Source organism: Portunus trituberculatus, chromosome 42, assembly GCF_017591435.1.
Source record: "Portunus trituberculatus isolate SZX2019 chromosome 42, ASM1759143v1, whole genome shotgun sequence".
NCBI lineage: Eukaryota > Metazoa > Arthropoda > Malacostraca > Decapoda > Portunidae > Portunus > Portunus trituberculatus.
Window position 1 is genome coordinate 8,047,611 of NC_059296.1, and position 9,327 is coordinate 8,056,937.

The following is a 9,327-nucleotide window of genomic DNA, read 5'->3' on the forward strand; positions in this document are numbered from 1 at the left end:
CGTCCCTTCTGTTTGTGTGCCCTCGCCAGTCTTCCTCCGCCTCCTTCCCTCTTCCCGGCCAGGCAATCACCAATTAGTGACGCTGAGCACCCGCTTAACTGTATTTGGATACCATTATCTGCAACTTCCCTCCTAAGCTGCTCCATTCTAATGATCTTGACGAAGTTAGAAGGCAGTATTGCGCTATTTTAATCCCTCTACAGTGGTTCGAGGGGCCGGAAGGAGGTGGGCGTGGCGTGACCCAGGGTGACCATGAAGCTCCGCCCCATCGCCCGCTATGCGCGGCCCCACGCCCCTGCCAGTTGCTGGTGTCTGGCTCGCGTGTGTAGTAGCAGAGCCCACCCACCCGCACGTCAGTCGGTCCCGGGCGCTCCAGCCGAGAGGATGTACCGCGCTCTGCCCGTGGGATCTTTAGGCCATGTGATGTCTCCCTCCGCCAGCGGGGAGTGATCGAGTGTGTGGCGTCTCGTCCGGACGTTGGGCGCCTGAAAATGCTGTCTCGAGTGAGTCTCACGGCGGTGGAGACCACGCCACGAGAACCGAGGGTCGCGGGTTCCACTCAGCCGCCGCCGCTGGTGTAGCTGAAGCGGGTGATGGTGTGGAGACCTGCCTGGCGAAGACTATGACGATAGCCTGACGAGTTGTATAACAGACCAGCGAGTGTCTCCGATCTGAACAGTAGTGAGTATGAAACACTCGTATTTCCTCTACCTTATATCGCCACTCTTACGTCTCGTGTACTGACATTACACAGACACACGCAAACACACATACCTTTGCATATTGATACAAACACATCGCGCTTTATTCCACACCAGACCCCACGCACCCCGACACATCCTGACACTAAACTATGCTGGAAACACTCCACACGAAATAAAATCTAGAAATTGAACTCGGTTGGAGATTAACATTTCAGTCAAACTGAAGCTCACCTCGCGACCTCCAGCACACTTGGCCTATGTAGAACACACACACACACACACACACACACACACACACACACACACACACACACACACACACACACACTTTAAAATACACGCAAACATTTTTTAAAACTAGAAAAATCCAGAGTTACAAATGTAAAATACATTTTCATCACGTGACTGTCCATAAAACTCAGTGTCACGAATTCGATTTCAAATGCTGTTCTCGTGTTGCCGTCGTGTTGAGATTCGAGAGACTTGTTACAACAAGTTATAATTTGTTACACTTGGTGGGTTTCCATATGCTATGCTTCTACGCATTTTCTTTACAATCTGTTTTCATTGATGAACTGCTTAACTTGCTGTAATTTTTATTCTATCGTACGTGTGTGTGTTTGTCTCGTCTTATCATTGCAGCACTTCTTTAAATTTAAATGACAGTCTTTATGCGAATTGGCAGAAAATGAGTTATTTTATTTCAGAACAGTGTCGGTGTCAGTACTTTTTTTATAGACAATATTTTAGTAATTCATATAAAACTATATACAAGAAATACACACTCTCTCTCTCTCTCTCTCTCTCTCTCTCTCTCTCTAACTTTCACTCCCAATGGCACTTAGAAGAATGGACTTGAAAAAACAATGGCACGTCTACAATAGAAAGGAAGACTAATTACATTAAATCCTCTCTTCCGGTCTTTTTTTTTCCTTCTCTTTTTTTTTCTGCCGTCTGTTCACCGCCAGGTCTCGTCTACCAACGCCACCACCACCCCCACCACCTCCACCTTTGCACTCCAGCTTCCTCGGGCCACGACACCACCACCTTTACTCATGGCTCATGGGGCTTGAATGACTGATCTTACTCCTATTCCTCCTCCTCTTCCTACTGTTTTTCATTCTCTTTACCTACCTGAATATTCACCATGACTCAAGCTGATCCACCTGCCAACGACTTAACTGTCACCTGTGTGTGTGTGTGTGTGTGTGTGTGTGTGTGTGTGTGTGTGTGTGTGTGTGTGTGTTCAACACTTTTAAACCTTTCCCAGTACTTTGTGCACGCACCTACCCACACGTGAGCCAAGATTTGAGTTTTACGTATATAAATTTTTCTGAATTATTTCATTCAGAAGAGAGAGAGAGAGAGAGAGAGAGAGAGAGAGAGAGAGAGAGAGAGAGAGACGCCCACGTGTGTACAGTTGTCCTATTCCCCTCACGCCTGCATAACTTAATTACATATCCCTGCCCTTCGATGTTTGGATTCGCATTAAAACAGTTCACAATTTTTTCCGTCACCTCTCACTACTCGCATCCTCCTGTGCTTCACGCTGCCACAACCTCACAGTTTCACACCCACAGTCTACCTCTCGCCTTTCTCTCATTACTACGTCTTCAACTCCCCCCTCTTCCTCAGGTGAACGTCTAAACGCTCCCTCTCCCGTTCCTCGCTGGCCTACCTCAACATTACCAGCCGCAGCTTCCCTCTTCGTCTTCCCTCAGCTTCAGCAACCATAGAAGTGCTACATTTCAGCATCGTTCTCCAAACAGACGCCTTGACATTTCTTCACAAAGCTCAAATTTACAGGGAATATGATCAATTAAGAGCAATATTATATTTCGCAATTTTCCTTAATGGCGGCCCTCAGTATTATTAATCATAGAAGCACTACATCTCAAAATTCCCCTGCAAATAGATGTCTTGATTCTCCCGACTCACCGATAAAAGGCTATAGTAAATATCTTTCACTTCAACATCATCCACAGTTCTTCTCATCACCGTTCCTTAGCATTAACTCATTATTCTCCTCCAAACAGACGCGCCTAGACACTCTCTGCTCACCGTATGGGACTCAAGTTTACCTTCCATTCTTACTTCTAGCATCGCCCGCCACATTAAGTCCTTTTCACCTGACCGTGGTATCGCAGAGCTGAGAGACAAGGACACCGGGCATTACGGGATGAATAGCAGATATTCTCCCTAATGCCCCGTGGATGTTCTGCTCCGCGACAGACACGATGGAAGTAATGTATAGGGATCATCAGAGCCCGTAGGTAACGATGCTTCCTTCCTTCCCTTCCCTTTCCTTTCCATTCCTTCGCTGGTATGTACTAGAATATATGACATCTCCTCTCCGGTAATAGTACTTGTAGGAGTAAAAGTAGAGGTAGTAGTAGTAGTAATAGTAGAGGTAGAAGTAATAGTAATAGTAATAACCATAATCTTATTGCACACTTCAACTGAACCTAATAAACACACACAAAAAAATTATACTATTACTGTTTCTCTCTCTCTCTCTCTCTCTCTCTCTCTCTCTCTCTCTCTCTCTCTCTCTCTCTCTCTACAAACGACCCCCATTAACCAGGAACTCACCACAACCACCTTACACGGTTTGGAGAGGTGGCGAGGCGGTGGCAGAGAGAGAGAGAGAGAGAGAGAGAGAGAGAGAGAGAGAGAGAGAGAGAGAGAGGTAGAAAGGTAAATGGGCGGGCAGGTACTCTTAAGTGGCGACGCGCAGTGACAACCAGCAAGATATGTTTCATTTCTTCACGGCCCAGGGTTGTGTAGTATTTGTCAGCGGCCGCTTTAGTACACACAGCGAGGTGAGCGGGTGGGTGGGGGAGGGCGAGGCGGGCTTGGGATAAAGGACAGAGCGGGAAGAGGAAGAGAGACTGGTAGGTGAGTGAATGAATGAACGAGTGAGAGAGGGAGAAAGGGAGGGGAGGGGCAGAGGTAGGTTAGGAGGGAGGATTGGTGAGTGAAACAAGGGTGACACTGTGGGAGAACGAGAACAGGTAGAGAGAGAGAGAGAGAGAGAGAGAGAGAGAGAGAGAGAGAGAGAGAGAGAGAGAGAGAGAGGAAACATCAGAAAAAAATAAAGCTAGAAAAAAAACGTAAGCCACAAGAAAAAAAAAAAAACGATCACAAATTAAAATAAAAGAAAATATTGAAAAAAATAACAATGTGAAAGAAAAAGAAAAGCGGCCAGAATACACAGCACCACAACGACCAACGCAATAATAAAACAACGCGGGTCACAGAGGAACAACTCACACGCTCTTAAAAATAGAACGATACAAAATGAACGGGAGGAGAAGCGAGAGTCATACGTCAGGAGGAGGAGGAGGAGAAGGGGAAGAAGGAGGAGGAGGAGGAGGAAGGGAAGGAAGGACACAGCAACGCCTTGAGCTCAGCCTGAATTAATACCGCTACTCGGTCGATTTGCCTCGAATTCCAATCAGGCGAGCACTCAGCCCACCCAGCCTGGCTATACGCGTGCGAGTTACTGTTATGGCGCCGCCTGGAACCTTACTTACCCTCTAGAATGGACCGTAACTCGTAAAAATAGTACGGAGAGTAACATTTGAGCACTCGGAAGCGGCGCGGAGAAAGCCTGACACCGCTGCTGCTGCTGCCGCTGCCACCGCCACTGCCTCGCTCCCGGAACCCTTTTATGTCTGAATATTCACACGTGCGACGGCGGCGGTAACAGTTAGGGTGGCGGCAATGGCGCTGCTGGTGGTCGACATCCGAGGCTCACCGACAAGCTAGACTCGTTGCCAAGGAGTATGAACACTTTGGAACCTCCACCGGCAAAAACTGGTTACTTCAATGAACACCAGGGAAAGAGAGAGAAAGAGAAAGAGGGACTAAGTCAGAAAAAAAAATCACATTAATATTTTCTGTCTTTTGGAATATTCGTCAAGAAATAATAGGCGAGGAGAGGAACAGAAAAGCCTCATTCGAAAACCGTATCGCGTCCCTCTTATGAACACTTGGGGGCTCCGCGGTCATTGTTTCCTCACTTAGGAAGTCAAGGGTTGGGTCGTGACGCCTCGCTTCGCTGGTTTCCCGAGGACGAAGTGAAGTGACCCCGCAGAGAGAGAGAGAGAGAGAGAGAGAGAATTGGTGGTGGTGGTGGTGTGAGTTAGGTAGTTTGTGGAGAAAGGTGAGAAGGTGAAGAATAGTGTGAGAACAAGATTGTGGGAGTGAGAGAATGGGAAGTGAGAGTTGGGGGAGGGGCGTGGCGGCAAAGGGGGTGGCGAGAAAGAGTGTGGGAATGATGGATGAAGCAAAGTGAAGGGGGAAGGGAGGGAAAGAAGCAGAATGTGGGAGAAGCTGCCGGGAGGAAGAAAATGAGGTGTATGTGCCTACCAGAAGGGCATGATACATCTGTTCGTCTTCATTATTTCGTTACCTGTCATCAGACGAGACAATGACATGAGAGAGAGAGAGAGAGAGAGAGAGAGAGAGAGAGAGACTGGTATCATTAAGCAATCTCACTTTTCTCTCTGACACACGTGCAATAACACTGGAAAATCTTACGACCGTTATACCTTTACAGACCGCCAAGCGGCTCCACGGACCGGCCCGCCCCTTGCTGCCTATCCCCACACCTGCGCCGCTCACAGTCCTCTATCACCCTTCATTGGCCCGCCGCGAGACAATACCCCGCCGCGCGCTGATGCATCCGCGCACAGCATCACGCAAACTTTATGTTCAGAAGTGAATGCTGAGTTGACGGGCAAGGTGGATGTTAAGGTGAAGTTTGTAGTTATTCATTTCGTTGTAAAAAAATAATAAATATAAAACGTATTGGTAAATTCAACTTGATTTTTATTTATTTCGTTGTAGAAAGAGATGAAATAAACGGCAGTGATGGTAACGCCGCCGGGTTTTGTATAAATATCATTAGCGGCCGAAATTGATTTATTTTATCATTTCTCGGCTTTCCGTTCCCTCAAGAGAGTTTCACGAAAAGCTAAGACTAAATTTTTACATTTTTATCCTCATTTCTTTTCACAGGAATCCGCGAATTCACTTAAAAAATAAAAAAAGTTGAAAATCCAACAGTTATTTCTTTCCTCTCCTCTGCATGCGGCAAACTCCCTAACACTCACAACCAGCTTTTTATCAGATTACCTCATCTACTCAAGTGTGTGTTGTGTCACCGCTCGCTGGCCGCTCCATCGCTTCCTCCCCGCCGCTGACCTACAGAGCTGCCCGGCGACTGGATCAGGAGAGCTAAGATGCTTAGTGACGCGGCCTTCCTTACTCTCAGATTAAGAATTAATAAAATGTCGGCACTTTGTACTGCACATCACTCACTCCCGCCACTCATCGAGACCGCCAGCCGTCAGACTCTCTTTTTCTCTCGTAAGGATTCCGCCACTTCAGGTGTTTCTATAACTCTCTCTCATCTTTTAGCACCCCTCTTTCTCTCCTGCCCTCGCCTTCCGCCCCGCTAAGCCTTCGTCCGTCGTGTCGCGCCCTTGATAATGACGTGGTTGGTAATGGTGTATTTCAGTGCCGCGGTGTTGCTGAGGATTTCATTATCTAACATTCTTTTGTCTCTGCAGCGGGGAACTCGTAATGACAGTTTTGTTTTACGCCTTTCCTCTTCTCTCCTGCCGCCGCCACTGCCGTCTCCGCCGCCGCGCCACGCCCTGATCGCCAGATTGCACGCTTCCTGTGTGGCGTCTTTGTGTAGCGTGTTGTAAGTGTTATGGAAAGAAAACAAACAGTGCACATGAATAAAATATAATACCCAGCGTGCATGGTGGGTGGAAAATCCTTTGCGGAAATAACAAAGCGTGGCAGAGGAACGTTATCACACACAGAAAAAAGTGACTAAACTATAATATAAACGAACCAGAGTCTCTGTTGCCGTCCTCCTCAAAGAGAGAGAGAGAGAGAGAGAGAGAGAGAGAGAGAGAGAGAGAATAAAAAAGGAAAGCGTTTAGCAGGGTCCCACAAGCAGCAGTGGTACTGAGATAAGGAGAGGAAGGGAAGAGGATGCAAAAACTACCTTCGCCGTCCGAGTTAGGTTTCCGCCGCCCCGCCCCGACCCGCCGACCTGTTGATCCTGGAGCCCCGACTGCCGCCGCTACTGCTTCTCCTCGGCTCATCTTTCCCTCTCTCTCTCTCTCTCTCTCTCTCTCTCTCTCTCTCTCTCTCTCTCTCTCTCTCTCTACAGTCACACCTCAGCTACTCTCATCACAGTTACGTCCCTTAATCAGCTTCATCATCTACAAAGCAGCATCGCCTCCCTTTGTCTCCGCTTCTCTATCCGTGCGTTGTAGAAATCCGTCCTCTGTACCTATTTCCTCTTATTTCCTCACGCCTTAACCGCCTCTCCGCGTCTTGCTCCATTCCCTCTTATTTCTCGTTTTCCATTTTCGTTCCTATCCTCGCCCGCTCTTCACCCGTTTATTTTCACGGGTTTTCTGCATCCTCGCGGTCTCTCTTCCCCATTTGTCCGCGTGTTAACTGTAGCGCCACAATCTCCCAGTTTTCTTTGCCTTCTGTGTCATATTCGTGTCCCTTCCCTTTTTCTTCTAGCCTTTTCTACCTTCCCGCGGTCTCTCTCTTTCTCTCCCGTTTCTTAGCGCGTTAACTGTATCGCAAAGTATTACCACCTAGTATCTCCCAGTCACCGTTGCCTTCTGTATCATCTACCTGTCCCTTCTCGTTTCTTTTCACACATTTCTTACCTTCGCGCGATCCGTCTCTCACTTCCAAACCTATATCTTAGTCCTCAGTGACCACGTGAGGTATGTGTTTAGAAATGTTTTGTTCTCTAATAACGATTGTTTTTGAAGATCGCACACATAAGCAGTCAGGCTGATGTGAGGTTTTCCCCATAGATACCATAAAATCCTTGTCAAACTACGAAATGGATCATAGAAGCGCATTTGAAAAACAGTGTAATTCTCAGAAGAGGATGTTAAAAGTATAGCCAATGTAAGATAAGACACCGAAACGTCATTAGAAAACACGATGCTATGTCTTGCCTCACTTGTTTCGATAATAACACGTCCTTTCGTCGCTCCTCTGCACGTCAACATGTACCGCACTGTTCCTTACCTCTCACAGTCTCGCAGCGCCACACGCTCCCTTGTCCTGCGTCTCTGTCACCCCCAGCAGCCCCTAGTTCACCTTCCGACCAATCCCGTGAAACACTAGAGGCGAGAATAACATTTGTATGCATTTTTAGACCTGTCTGCCTTGATGCCGCCGTGATTGAATACGAAGGGAAGGGGCGACCATGCTTTCAATATTCGGAGGGGAGGCACCGCTGGGCTCCCGTGGATGTGTGCGGGTAGGTGACGCAACCGCTCGGAATACCAAACCTAGGCTGGTAGTACGGTGATGCCTCGCACTGCTTGAGGACGGAATGTGAATGTATTGGTGTGTTGGGTTAGGTGAGGCGAGGAGGAGAGAGAAGGATCAAAGTAACTGTGTGTGTGTGTGTGTGTGTGTGTGTGTGTGTGTGTGTGTGTGTGTGTGTGTTGTGTTCTCAGGTGTGATTTATGTATTATTTGGTGAAGGTGCATACTCGACACACACACACACACACACACACACACACACACACACACACACACACACACTGAGATGTATTGTTTGGTCAAGATACGTTAGGTTAGGTATGTGCGTTGTATGTATGAGTATTGTATTGTTCCCATGTGTATTGTTATTGAAGGTGTACACACGTCCATAGCAGGATGTAGTAGCTTGTGGTATGTACAGTATATGAGGGCGTCTTGAATAAGTTACTAAGATCGTTCCTCTTACTAAACTGCGGTTATGGAAGTGATAAATTCGGTTCTGAGTGCGGGATCGTAAATTTAGTGCTCAAGTATGGTGTGATAATAGAAGAATTTTTAGTAGCCAACAATACACAACAAAAAGACGACAAAGTTTTATCGTTATATATATTGATTTACAACAGTTAACCCCTTCAACACTGGGACACATTTTTACCTTAAGATTTGTGTACTAGACCATTGTATTGATATTAGGAATTGTCTATGGATGTCAGAAGATTAAAATGGTGAAAACTGTGGCCACTAATCTCCCACATAAGGTTCTGAAGCTATATAAAACAGCGAAATATTAAGCAGAATGAATATAGAAATGGTAGGTCATGGTACTCAAGGAGTTAAACTCAGTGAAAATACTCCAACAATATATTATCTACATTCCCCGCTAATCGATCGAGTATAACTGAACGGCGCATCAGTCTGGACTTTCAAAATTTTTAAGGCTTCAGTAAGTGTAACAAGTTTGGCCACACCTCGTTCGGCGCTGGGTTTAAGAGCAGCGCGGGAATAACACGGCAGTAAATATGAGGTTGAAATTATAGGAACACAACAACGCGGGAAGAGGAGCAGCCCCGCGCGAGGCCATGTGTGCAAACAGGCGACACACAATGGCTCATCAAAGACACTTAGGCACAATCATTCGCCAGTTTGTCCAATACATGTGGGAGACGGCGGGATGCGGGTGTGTGCGTGTGGTTGAGAGTAGTGAGGAAGGGGTGGAGGAGGGAACACACTCCTCCAACATCCCTCTCTTACCCTCCCTCTCTCCCTCCGTTTATCCTCACTCACGTCCTCCA

General features: G+C 47.1%; 1 protein-coding gene across 1 annotated transcript in view; it reads left to right on the top strand.

Moving 5' to 3' along the window:
• The first annotated feature begins 318 nt into the window (after positions 1 to 318).
• Positions 319 to 9,327, top strand: part of LOC123517815 (protein O-mannosyl-transferase TMTC2-like) — a 276,242-nt gene continuing 267,233 nt past the window's right edge. The window contains exon 1 of the mRNA XM_045278316.1: positions 319 to 681. The gene's annotated coding sequence lies outside the window, so the exon portion shown is untranslated. The remainder of the gene's footprint in view (positions 682 to 9,327) is intronic.